The sequence below is a fragment of the Trachypithecus francoisi genome, unplaced genomic scaffold (assembly GCF_009764315.1).
Source record: "Trachypithecus francoisi isolate TF-2019V2 unplaced genomic scaffold, Tfra_2.0 Lachesis_group8, whole genome shotgun sequence".
NCBI lineage: Eukaryota > Metazoa > Chordata > Mammalia > Primates > Cercopithecidae > Trachypithecus > Trachypithecus francoisi.
In genome coordinates this window covers 37,241,521-37,255,266 of record NW_022681473.1, presented here as the reverse complement: position 1 = coordinate 37,255,266, position 13,746 = coordinate 37,241,521, and the positions used below count along the sequence as shown (strand labels likewise).

Genomic DNA, 13,746 nt, shown 5'->3' with positions numbered 1-13,746 from the left:
TTTCCTCAAGACAGTTTCCATGCTGAATTAGAAAAATGAAGACCAACACTTCCTTTATTACCAGATTTCATGTGTCTCCCAAATGCAGTAAAATGTTTAATATTGAGGATCTTTTATTTCATAGGCATGTTTTCCTGAAGGCCTTGAAAAGAATGAGCCAAACATATGACCATCCACTGGCCTTTTTAATTTAAATAAGTTCCCAGTGTAAACAACGAAGTTAGCTTTGCTTTGTTCGTCCCTTTATGTTGATACTAAATACTGATTTGAACTACTATTCTCACATAATAAACATATTCTCATAGCATTATAACCAGATTGTGGATGTAGATCATGTTAGAACTACTTTGCAAGCCAAATTTCCATCACCTTCCATCTTGTCTGCACATAAAAACTAATTAGAGCAAAGTGAGTAAAAATAAGTTGAATTCCATAAAGAAGAATCATGCTAATCTACATGATGCCAATTTATCTCAAAAGTATGTATAAGTTTGACATATTCTTCACTATTTCTTAGATTAATTTTGTTTTCTAATGTCACTTTTTATCATTGTACTTTTGGAAATTCATATTGTTATTTATATGATTTTGCTCTCTGTTTCTAGAAAGGATTTATAAAACATCAAATTTACCCTTTAGTTAATCGATGTCTATAAGAGCACAATTTTAGAAGAGTATTTAGTAATAAAAGTTAATCACAAAAGCAGAATTATATGTATGGATATTATATGAGGAACAAAGAAATTGCTCCAAAGAGTATTTCGTTGTAACATAAGGAGGGTTTAAAAATAAAAATTTTAAATGAGCAAACGTTTTCTAACATTTTAAGAGTAGGGATATTAATAAATACAATTAATTTTAGAAGTCCTCTTTTTTTTTTTTTTTGATACAGAGTTTCACTCTGTCACCCAGGCTGGAGTGCAATGGTGTGATCTTGGTTCACTGCAACCTCTGCCTCCTGGGTTCAAGCGATTCTCATGCCTCAGCCTCCCGAGTAGCTGGGATTACAGGCATATGCCACCATGCCCGGCTCATTTTTTAAGTTTTAGTAGAGACGGAGTTTCACCATATTGGTCAGGCTGGTCTCGAACTCCTGACCTCAGGTGATCCACCCTCCTCAGCATCCCAAAGATCCGGGATTACAGGCGTGAGCCACCGTGCCTGGCTAGAATTCCTCTTTTATTTCTTGATCACTTTGAGGAAAATATAGGAGTCGTTGTTGTTTTCTTGGGGTGGAGGACCAGGAGTGAAAAGAATTTTGTCACTAAAAATCAAATAAAGCTGTTGTCAAATCTCAGATAAAAGAACCAAATGAAGTAACTCTGAAACAAGTAATAATATAGGAATCAATGAAAACTTGAAGTTTCAAATTTTAGCTAGTGTCTCAATCGTCATAAAATAACTACAGGATATTTAAGAAGTATAAAGTATAATTAGTTTTGTCCTACCATTTTGAAATTAATAATATCTTAGTAGAATGCTATTAAAGTGTTGTTATACTTATGTTTTAGTAATTAATGTTTTTAATTTTATTTTGAACATTAATTAAAATCTTGCACAGACTGTCCATTGTTTCCTTTTGATATGCTATTAGGAAATAGAAGAAATATCTTTGTCACATGATATTATTATTATTTTATTTTTATTTTTATTTTTTTTTTAGACAGAGTCTCGCTCTGTCTCCCAGGCTGGAGTGCAGTGGCGTAATCTCTGCTCACTGCAAGCTCCACCTCCCAGGTTCACGCCATTCTCCTGCCTCAGCCTCCTGAGTAGTTGGGACTACAGGCGGCCGCCACCACGCCCGGCTAATTTTTTTGTATTTTTAGTAGAGACGGGGTTTCATCGTGTTAGCCAGGATGGTCTCCGTCTCCTGACCTCGTGATCCGCCTGCCTCGGCCTCCCAAAGTGCTGGGGTTACAGGTGTGAGCCACCACACCCAGCCTGTTGTATAATATTATTTTAAGGCCCAGATAGCAGTCAAAAGAACTTGGGTCCTAATTTAAACTGTCAGTTTCTGGTCATATAACCTGGGCAAGTGACTTCACTAGCCCAGGATTTTTCAGATAGATACCGTAAGGGCCATATAATTGTTTATTGAATAAATTGAGAGATCTACCACTGTGCACGTCAGTTGCCCAATCAATAAAATGAGGTCAGTGGGCTACAAACTGAGTTTGCTAAACCTGGTGACACATTCAGACCTTATCTCAGAAAGAAGAGATGATTTAGGTGATTTCAATGCATGAGGGGAATCAGTGAGCTAGATCATTTGTAAGGTACTTTTTCTATCTAAATTTGAACTCCTTTCAGGAACTGTAGATCATTTGGAAACTAAACTTGGAATTCATGCAATTATTTTCCGTGATTTTAGGGGAAATAATTGCATGAATTTCAAGTTTAATTTACCAAATGATCTACAGTTCCTGAGCCAAGGTAAGGATTTATAGTCTTCCAGCCATCATATTACTTAGTTATCTCTGACAAAGCTTTAGGTGGACTTTTTCATACATCAAAATGTCCTTCAAGATCATCCCTTTCTGCTAGGCTGCTTTCAGAGCTCTGGGACATATCAAATCCATTATGTGTTCATGGTGTCCTTCCCTGAATAAATCAGAGTGGAGGTGGGATGAAGTCTCTCCATGGATTTCCACATCTTTGATTACTTATATGACTTTGGCAGCTCTGCAGAGACCACTGACTTGTGTGCTATCTAAGACATAACGGTATGCATCCAATCCCTCATTTAAAACCACATCTTTCTAGGAGCTGCTTTCTAGGAAGAAGATGGATGAAGTAAATATATCAGGAAGATGCCCAAGTAGATACACGACTCCCTTACCCAGGATATATCCCAGCTTAGTTTCTGGAGCTAGTATCCAGAATTCTGAGTTGGTGCAAAGACACAAAGGACCCAGACACCAATTCCTGGCATGCTCACAAATAAGATGCTATTTTCAGGCAAGTTGCAAGTTTGGAGTGGATCCTTTTTGGAGGAAGAGCATTGAATTGCACAAGGAAAGCCAATAAACATTTTAGTCCCCAACAGGGACTATAAGCCTTGTAATTACGTTTTAGACTGTGCTTGTCCATCCTCTTCTTCTCTGTATCTGTAAACAACATGTTAGCTTTGGAGGTTTGTCATCCACTGTGTGTCTTTGGAGAGGGTGTTCCTCATCACAGCATCTGCAGTATTATAGCCAGTAACAGCTCGAAAAGGCAAACTTATGAAATGACTTCTAAACATACTAAATCCTAATCCAAACAATTTATAACGTTTCTTACTCAATAACTCTCAGAAGTCAACTAACTTGGAACTGCCCTAAACAAGTTAAGAAAGGAGTCAGACATCATCCATTGGGTTAATAAACTAAAGTGGAAGGAAGAACATGCAGGTGAAAAGTTTCAGATTCTAATCTCTTCAGTAACTATATACTTATGCCTGGATAATTCTGTATCTTGATAGTGTTTTAAGTGTGATGATAATTATAATAACAGCTAAGACTGAACAGTGATTTGCAGATTAGTGATTAAAAGAAGGGCGTTGACATTAGACAGACCTAAGTTTGAACCCAGCTTTGCCACTTATTGGATCTGCTAATTTAAGATAGTAAATTAATTACTGATGCCTCAGTTTCCTTATCTTTTTTTTTTTTTTTTTGAGACGGAGTCTTACTCTGTGGCCCAGGCTGGACTGCAGTGGCCGGATCTCAGCTCACTGCAAGCTCCGCCTCCTGGGTTTACACCATTCTCCTGCCTCAGCCTCCCGAGTAGTTGGGACTACAGGCGCCCACCACCTCGCCCGGCTAGTTTTTTGTATTTTTTAGTAGAGACGGGGTTTCACCATGTTAGCCAGGATGGTCTCCATCTCCTGACCTCGTGATCCGCCCGTCTCGGCCTCCCAATCCTTATCTTTAAAAGAAAAATAATCATCTTTGCCTAGAAAGATTGTTGTGAGGATTCAATGAACTATGGAAATGCAGAATGCTTACCATAGTGAGCTCAACAATGTTAGATTTTATTATTAATGTATATGATCCTCACCAAACATTTTAACACTTTTTCCGTTTTATGATTATGAAAACTGGGCTTCAAAAAGGAGGTGACAATTAGCTATTTGAAAATCCCTTATTGGTTAGCAAAGATCAAAATGATTCTAAAGTAGCACTCCTGGAAATGAATTGTAAGACTCATGGCCATCTCAAAGAGTTGTGGTCAAGATCTTGTAAGAAAATGTGCATGTAAACCATCTGATAATGGGAGACCCAGATTAAATCTGGGTGGTAGCTATAAGATGGGGAGGCATACATTTATAGTGGACTTTGGAATCAGAAAACTTTGGGTTTCAAGTTTAGCTTCCCCACTTCAGATTTTCTGTGTCAGTTTGGGCAAGTTACTTAAATTCTCTGAGCTCTAGTTTTCTTAATCTGTCTCTGAGAGTTGCTTTGAGGGTTAAGTAATATATGCCAAATACAAAACAAATAACAGCACTGGATGAATGCAGAATAAATGTCATCCCACACAATTACAATGTGCATATCCTTTCCCATGGTGTAGTAATGACAAACAGGAAGAGTTTCAGTAATCTGTTGGGTTAGTGAGGTCAGAACAGGTATTTTAAGCAATGCTGAGTTAATGACCAGAATCTGAACTTTTTATCTTTTTCAATGGAGTTATGGATTGCTAGGGTAATAGGGTTGTGCTGTTGATACTAAAGATAAACGTTAGAGTAATAGCAAGCTCAGTCAATAGAAACATGCTTACCATGCCCTGGCCTTCTCAGTATTTGGTCCTTTCCTCACTTGGCAGCTTGTCTAATGGCAAATGTGAATTTTAAACGTTTTCTCCCAATGCCAGTTTCCTTTTGCCAGGAAGGAAACCACAATGGCTAATGTTGACATTGACTAAATTAACATTTCTGAATCTATGCTGTGTTAATAAGTGCTTCTCAAATGTTCTGTTGTTAAATATGTGTAGGAAATGTTACACAGTAGTATTTGCGTGCTTTCCCACCAGTATACATCACAGATACCTTCATATCGCATGTCAGTTTTATAGATACTTCAAAACACATTGATACTTATCATTACTTCAAAATCATATTTTTCTTGCTGTTAGACCTTATTTAATGCATTAAAAAGCATATATATTTACTATATCACATATGCTATTTTAAATGTTTTTATGACTGTACATCAATTCCTTTGGCTTCCTTTGTAATCTTACATGTTTATTTCATTCACTTAGAATTTTTTTTTTTTTTTTTTTTTGAGACAAAGTCTCACTGTGTCGCCCAGGCTGTAGTGCAGTGGCTGATCTCGGCTCACTGCAACCTCTACTTCCCAGGTTCAAGTGATTCTCGTTCCTCAGCCTTCCAAGCAGGTGGGATTACAGGTACATGCCACCACATCCAGCTAATTTTTTGTTTTTGGTAAAGACAGGGTTTTGCCATGTTGGCCAGGCTGGTCTGGAACTCCTGACCGCAAGTGATCCACCCGCCCTGGCCTCCCAAAGTGCTGAGATTACAGGCATGAGCCATTGCACCTGGCCCCATTTAGACATTTTTATGAGAAGGGGTTACATAGGCTTTAGTAGACTGCCAAGATAGTTGAGTCCATGGCATAAAAGTCATTACAACGAGCAATTCTTTTTTTTTTTTTTGCATATCCAGCCCAGGTTGGAGTGCAATGGCATGATCTCGGCTCACTACAACCTCTGCCTCCCTGGTTCAAGTTATTCTCCTGCCTCAGCCTCCCAAGTAGCTGAGGTTACAGGCAGGAACCACTAATTGTTTGTATTTTTAGTAGAGACAGGGTTTTGCCATGTTGGCCACGCTGGTCTGGAACTCCTGACCTCAAGTGATCCACTCACCTCGGCCTCCCAAAGTGTTGGGATTACAGGCGTTAGCCACCGTGCTGGGCATCAGAGTAATTCTTAAACATTGATTACAGAAGTTATTGGCAAGGAAGAAGTCCTTAGCAGAGAGGGAAGGTGAAAGCAGAAGAAATCATTGTTCCTACTAAAGTAGCCAGAACAACAATGAGCATGCAAGGTAGAGAACAGTCAATTGAAGAGCCCCTGTATAATTAGAATTCCATCGCGACTTCCCTTTTTATTTCTCAATTTTCTCCACATTCCCTTTCTTTTCTCTATTCACTCACCCTGCAATGCCCTATCCCAAAGGCTTTGGATGTTTGTGGCACATTTCTGCAATCACCTAATTTGTGAATTTTTTCCCCCACAGTAAACTTATTACTTAGAGACAGGAGGTGGTTGATATATTTCCTTAAAGCTGCAGGAATCAATTCTAACTCCTTTTGGTACTGATGACCAAGGTGCTCCAAGGAAATTTCTAGATAGCATAACATTATAACACGCACTCTGGGAGCAGAGATCTCAGAGCATTTTCTGCTGCTGTTTAGGAAAATTGTTGGATCGGCTTTCCCAGGATGCGAAGATTTTGGAGTGGATTTAATATTCACTCAGAGGTTAAAAACTTTGACAAAGTACATTTTACTTCCTGTAGTGGTCTCGGAAATGCCCACAGTGGGTCAAAATGTCCCATACAAGCTACAGCTTTCTCCCAGCTTCAGGCTGAATTGTTAAATCCAGAGGTCACGTGTCACTAAACTGCTGGTTTTTAGAAACCAGACTTTAAAGATTTTTTATTTTTAAATTAATATTTTGTAATATATTCTGCCATTTGTCTAAAATAGAATTCAAGAATGATGTCTGTTATCCCCAGTGCATCAGAAGTTATTTTAAATATGGCATCTTTATAAAAGTCAATAGCTGCCTCATCAAAGGGCAATCATGTCTAGTGTGGGTGGCTGTGCCAATTGTTTTTGAACTACTGCAGCAATCTAGCCAATCCCAGGGAATGGCTTGCAGTCTTCCTACACCCACATTTTTTTTCTTAATTATCTCCACCAGGCTGAGTTAGTTAAGGACAGATCTATAGCATTTCCTGGATGTCAAAATGCCCACACACCTTCTGCAATCCTTGGGCTACCCGCTCCCTTTCATGTTTCTTTTGGTTTGTCCGTCTAATTATCTATTATCAGGTGTATATAATGCATTATTCATGAGACCCAGGCCATTTCAGGATGTAATATCTTTGATTTTAAAATGGAATGACCTGAAAAATTAGAACTTCTGCTTGCACAAAGAAAATAAACAGTAAATTTGATAGTGGGTCTTTCATCGCACCACCTGCTTTTAAAAATAATCCACAGAAATTTGAGATCACTCTCTAAATGAAAACTTTCTCAGTCATCATTCCATAAATGAACAGGTTCAACACCAAGATTCCTTCTATTCTGGGTTCGAATATATTGCTTTGATTTTTTCATGATATATTTCTTAACAAGTTAAAAATTTGTGGTACCCCAAATTGTAAATCATCAAAAGTTAGGGTAACTTAGCCTTACTTTCCCCAACACTGCAAGAAATAGTTATAGACTATATCTTTTATATCACTCAAACTTGGGACAGAAATGGAATATGGAGGTTATTCTGAGAACATCTCTTTTGTTTTATGTGTGAGGAAGCAGAGATCAAGAGTGACTGATTGACTTTTTTAGGTACTGACAAGCGATTGGAAGTAAAACCTAAACTCAGGCTTTTAATCTTATTCACTGTGTTCTCTTGAAAAAAGGAATCTTATGAGTCTAGAAGTCTATCCCCTTCTAAGGACTGGAAAAAATAAAGAGACCAGTCTTTGTCTCTAGGCCGCAAGATCCACCAAGATAGGGATCATCTGGTCTTATTTTTTCTTGAATCTCCAGATTGTAATACAGTTCCTGGCACATAATGGCAAATAACGTGTTGCAAATTAATACTTACAAAATAAAATTATGAATGCTGGAGTCTCTATAGAAAGTATACCTTTTGGGCAAAACGGGAAACAGTCAGCCAAGCTCATGATCCACATAAATATCAGAACATCTACCAAGATAAACAAGTACCCAGCGTCCAAGACTGGGATGAAATTCCAGAGGGTCAAAAGAAAACAAGCCAGCATGAATTCATGTATCAGATATGGGCTGGGCTAAGTGACCTCTGAGAACCTTCCCCGACCCCAGATTCTATGACTCACAAGTAAGAGTAATGTACATCTTGGCTTTGGCTCTTGTTATTCTCTGTATTTGTTTTTTGGGGAATTAGCAACTATGACTTAGATGGTATGTCAACTCGAGGAAGAGTTCTGCTGTCTTTGAGTTTCTAACTGTGGCAGAGGGAAATACTGTCTTAGGAAGGCTAGTTAAAACTTTCCATTAGGCCTGAAAATTTCGAAAACTATTTGTAGACAATGTTTTTATTTTAATTAAATAAATCAAAATAGGAGAAAATAATGTCTACAGCTCCTCTGATGCCTTAGTGGAGTTTAAGGCAGAATGGTCTAGAGAGGAACAAACACAAATTTCCTTAAAATTTGAAGAAAGATTCTGAGTTAGTCTTTACATCTTACTGGTAGTGTAGTATTAGATAATTCTGCACCTTACTTTTCTCATCTGTAAAAGGTGATTGTTGATTCCTACCTTACATGACTAATAAGGAAATCAAATGAAACCTGTAAAGAGCTGTCAAAGTACTATATGAATCTAAAGTGTTATTACTAGGAAATACAAATAAAGTCTGCACTGCCGCAGAAAAATGTCTTCTAGGACTATTTTATAATGTTGGAAAGAAAGAAGAGAAAAATATCCACCGGAATTTTTAAAAACTCAGAATGAACACTCCAAAAATTACCAAATGAGATTAGAGGCAGGGATAAAGAATTCATCCTTCCATCTCTGCACCATGGTGTTTTAGGGGTATTAATCTTTATGAAACACATGTATCTTTCTCAAAAGACACTTGTTAAAGCAGCAGCTCTACATTCCAAAGTAAAGGAGGAAAGATGTCATATTTTTGGAACTATAATCACCTTTAAGCCAAAAAGGGGAGAAATTTTTTTGTTGTTGAAAAATTTAATCTTTCTTGCTTTAAGACCTCTATTTCCATAGCACTCAATGATGGTAAGCTTTCACTAGATGCTAATGTTTATTTTTATTGCTAAGTACTACACAATGTTCTTGACATAGATTATGGCATGTAAATTTAAGAGACTCACTGCTTGTTAAATTCCCACTAGAAAACACACACAGAGACACACACGCCCATACACACACACACACACACACACACACACACAGCAGTAGCAGATCAGCAGAGAAAGACACCAGCCAAAGAAAGATAATTTGAGATACTTCTGAGGTAGCAGTTGTAAAATTAAAATAAGCAACTCATTAAATTATCCATAGAGTGAAAAGAAAGCTGCAAAAATAGATATTTTTCTGGCAAGTCAGTGCTTTTCAGAACAAATTTAGTTTTCAGCAGAGCTTTTAAATCTGATGATATCAGTTCATATTCATTAGAGTTATTTAAATGGTTAGACTAGTTTGTCTTAATTAAAATCAAAGAGTAGCTTTACTGGCCTTTGATAGAAGTATATTTAATAAAAAATATGCTCAGTTAGACATCATTTTAACTGACAGATTGTAAGCAATATGATCAAGTGAATGCTACTTGAGCAAGTTTGAGTCTGGTCCCAAAAATCACAGAATTAAAAAATAAAAACCCTTTGTAAATCATGCTTTAATGCTGGTTTTCCCTTATTTCTGTTTGTTGGCTGATTATCTATTTTGTGGTCATCCAGTCCCTTGCCTTCTTTCTCTCACTGCCTAATTTTGGAATGTTGTTTCTTACTAAAGCTTCCCCTAGAGGACAGGCCAGGAAAAGGAAAGAAACTAAATTCACCATCTTCTCTTCTTATTAAGAATTTAGATCAGAGATTTGATGGGGAAAGAGTCTGGGCAAATGAAATGGGAAGCTTATGTATGTTGATTTTAGATATTTAAAAGCCTTCTTTCCAATGTACAATAGACAATTGAAAAATAATATTTTATAAGCCAACTAATCACTTGCTTTTAAAATCCCCACTTACTACCTTGAGCATATACATTAGATTAAGTTTTAAAATAACTAGTACTCTGGTTCAATCAAATGAAAATGCTTTATGCAAAGAGAATGTCATAATGATACCTCCTATTTATGGAGTGCCTGCTTCCCAGTTTGCAAAGCCCTTATGGACATTCTCTTCAGTCCTCCAAAAATTGCTGTGTTGTAGGTCTTACTATCAATGACACTGAAAAAGCTACTGGCAGGATGCATATATTCTCATCTGAATCAATACTGGTATACTCCATTGGGGGAGCTAGACCAAGCTAAAATCTCACATACAGAAATATTAATATGCAAGACCAGGGGGTATAAAAGTAGGCTAGGTTACTGTTAATTTAATAGCAGCTAGGTTAAAATTCTCTCTTTCCTCTTTCTTCCCTTCTCTCTGTCACCTTCTAGTCTTCTGACTGATTCCAAGCAGGACAATTGGAATGTCTTGCCTTCATGCTGAAGAGCTCTTGGTAAATACACATAAACAGTGAATATCAGGTGCAGCATTCTTAAAGTGATATTCATTTCCACAACAGTTTAGGTGAAACCATGTTATCTTACAAGTGGAGTTTGTGTGTGTGTGTGTGTGTGTGTGTGTGTGTGTGTAGAGGATGACGTGACACTTTTGAGGTTTATTTAAGTTGTTAAAGATCTCAAGGTTACAAGACTTAGACTGTCAAGCATTTTTCCTCCCAGGGACACGAAATCTACAATTTTCTCGGTTCAATTGTCAGCTAAATTGGCAAGTCAACTAAAAGGATAATATTCCCTTAACGATGCATTCATTTGAAGCCCTAGCAACTGTATTAGGCAGCAGCGAGTATTCTCTAGCAAGGGATGGCGCGGGGAGAGGGAACTCTGCAATTTAGAGTGACAGATGATTTCTTTCCCATCCATCAAGCTGCCTCAAAATGTCACAATATTTACACCTCTTTCTTGGTGAATTAGAATCCAAAGACAAGCAGACAGAAAGAAAAAAATAATAATTCCGGCCGGTTGCCGCCTGATTGGGAAAAGCAAGCGTTGCACCTTTAAATTCTGCTCCTCCATTCCCCATTCTGCGCACCCCGCCTCCCTTCCCGGGATTTTGCAATAAATCTCCCAGTTCTGCGTTCAGCCCTGCAGATCCGTATTTAAAACAGCACCATCTGGGAAGGGTGGGTGGCGATGGTGATGCGGGCGCCTTGGAGTTCCTTTGCAGCACGCTTGGAATTGCATCAGACTGATCAGAAATCCCCCCGCCCCCAAGCCCAGCCCCTCCCGCCACGCTCCCTTGCCCGCCCCTCCCCTTCCCTCCCCTCCCTTCGCGTAGATTTGACTGAGAAAACGACTGGATCTCGGAACAATCTGTGCCCCATTCGCTGCAGGCTTGCTCCGTAAACCCTGCCCTACGCTCCCTTTGTGTGCCGAGCAGCCTATCACCGTCATCTGATCCTAGCGCCTGTTTTTTATTTTTTCCTTCTAAATTTCCACAATATCCTCGCGTCGCCTATGAATCCACCTGCGCAGAGTTGGGATTCTTTCGTTCGTTAAAACAGCCAAGTCTTGAGTTTCGGAAATAGGTTTTTCCTACGTTCCCCTCACCTCTACCCCAAGCCCTTGCCTTTTAATTAAGAAGAGCAGATCTGGGAGGAGTCCAGAACCACCAAGCCCTGGGGCGAAAACTGCCACCAGGCACGGCTCTGTGGCCGGAACAAAAGGCCTGAGAAGGGGGTGGGGGTGAGAGTTATAGGAATTGTGGAGAGGCTGGTGGCCCCCGCCCAGGGGCGCCTAAGTCCCTGAGCTTCCCGAAGAGTGGCAAGAGGACAACGCAGCCGCGCGTTCCGGCAGTTCGAAGTCCTTCGGGGGTGCAGGCGGGGGCGGGAGAGGTAGAACACTGGCTGGGCGGCTCCGCGCCGCTTCCATCTCACCCGTCAAGCCCCCCACCTCCACCCCACGCCAGTCCCCCGGCCCACCCGGGTGGCGGCGGTGGCTCAGCGACTAGCCAGCCACCCTCCACCGGTGCCTCCGGACGCAACCTCGCCCTGGCAGGGCAGTCTACGCGCCCAGCTGATTGGTGGCTCTGTCCAGCCGCCACACGGAGCTACGAATGTTCTTCTCCACCGCCTCCAGCCGCCCAGGCCCCCTCGCCCGGCCCGCTCCCTGGCTCTTCGGTCCGGAAAGGACCTTCTACTCCCAGGCGGAGGCCCCCCTTTCCCTGAGTTACCCTGACTGACTCGGACCTGGGCTCAGTGAGGCATCCGGCCCGGCTGGGGAGCGGAGCGCGGTCTCGGCAGCTCCCCTTCCCTTGAGAAAGCGGGAGCCCTCTAAGCCAGCGCCCGAAACTCGCGGGAAGGGAGGACAGAAGGAAAACACACACACACACACAGAAAGAAACATCCAGCGAGGAGCGAGGGCGACGGAGAGGAAGAGATAGAATGAGGGAGGGATGGAGGCTGGAGGAGGGGGCGGGGTGGAAGAAGGGGGGCGGGAAGGAGGGAGGGAGGGGGAAAGAGAGGGAGGGAGGGATACAGAGAGAATGAATCCTTCTCACTAGAAGAGCTGAAATTACCTTGATTCATTTTTGTGTTGGAGGTTTAGCTTTACCTCCTTCCCTCTTCCCAACCTCCACCTCCTGTTTCCCCACCGCACACCACCTCCACCGCCTAATTCTAAATGCTACAAAGTCAAATCTTAGGAAATCGAACGTTGTGCAAAAGCTTCATAATTAGTAATGAATCTACTGTACACACACACACGCGCACGCACACACACCAGCAAAGAGAACGGAAAAGAAGGAGGTGAAGGGGAGAAAAAGAGAGATAAATCTTACATTTGAATCAGACATTTGCAGGTCCAAGTTAACTAAACTCATTATATCCGCAGGAAGACTGTTTCTTTTTTTTTTTTTTCCTTCTCGCCTTGCCCCAGGGTTCTCACCTAGGGCAATTCAAACTGAGCAAATACCAAGAAACAACCCCCTCTCAGGCTCCCCCTCTACCTCCTCCCCTCCACCACGCGTCCTCTCCGGAAGACAGAGTATCAAAATAGCTCAAGAATTGGGAATGCAGGGGGTCCCCGCCCCGGTGCTTACCTTCTTTGCGGCTTACACCACCCCGGTGGCTAGATCCTGGAGATAAACACTTGCATTTCCCAAAGTTAACCCAGTATACCAACCCGGAGCTTGCCAAGAGTCTATTCCAGCCTACACCGCTAGGAAGCCAACTTCAGCGAGCTCAATGAGGGGACCAAACTGGGGCTCGCTTTCCAAACGCTCCGCTCCAAAATCTGACTCTCTCTCCAGCCCCGATCTCAGTGTGAGCCGAACCTCAGAAAAGACGCTTTTTAAGGGCGACACGGGGTTGGCTTTACAGCGGGGCCAAGAAGACTACCTGGGGGTACCGCCACCTCGGACAAATCCGTTGGCTCTGTCCAAGGTGCTGAATGGACTCCGATCGCCCGGATTACACACCCGGCACAGCAGGAGGAAAAGGCTTTAAAATCTCTAATTAAGTGATACTTGATATTGCTCTAGACGGTTTCTTCCACTTCCTTACGTTTTGTCACGTGCGGATGGCTTTGCCAAAGCCATCCGGTTAATAGTTGATCACATGTTGATGAGAACCTTTTCTTCTACGAGAGGATTACCCATTTCATTACCGGTGATATGCACTTCTGACTTATTTCTCTCCCCCTAACCCCAACCCCCATCTACACCTAAACTCCCAGTCTCTACCCCACCCTTATCCCCACTCCACCCCCTAACCCCAACCT

At 41.1% G+C, this 13,746-nt stretch overlaps 1 protein-coding gene across 1 annotated transcript in view; it reads right to left on the bottom strand.

Moving 5' to 3' along the window:
* Positions 1-13,500, bottom strand: part of BDNF (brain derived neurotrophic factor) — a 69,475-nt gene extending 55,975 nt beyond the window's left edge. The window contains exon 1 of the mRNA XM_033205479.1: positions 13,067-13,500. The gene's annotated coding sequence lies outside the window, so the exon portion shown is untranslated. The remainder of the gene's footprint in view (positions 1-13,066) is intronic.
* Between the last annotated feature and the right edge of the window lie 246 nt (positions 13,501-13,746).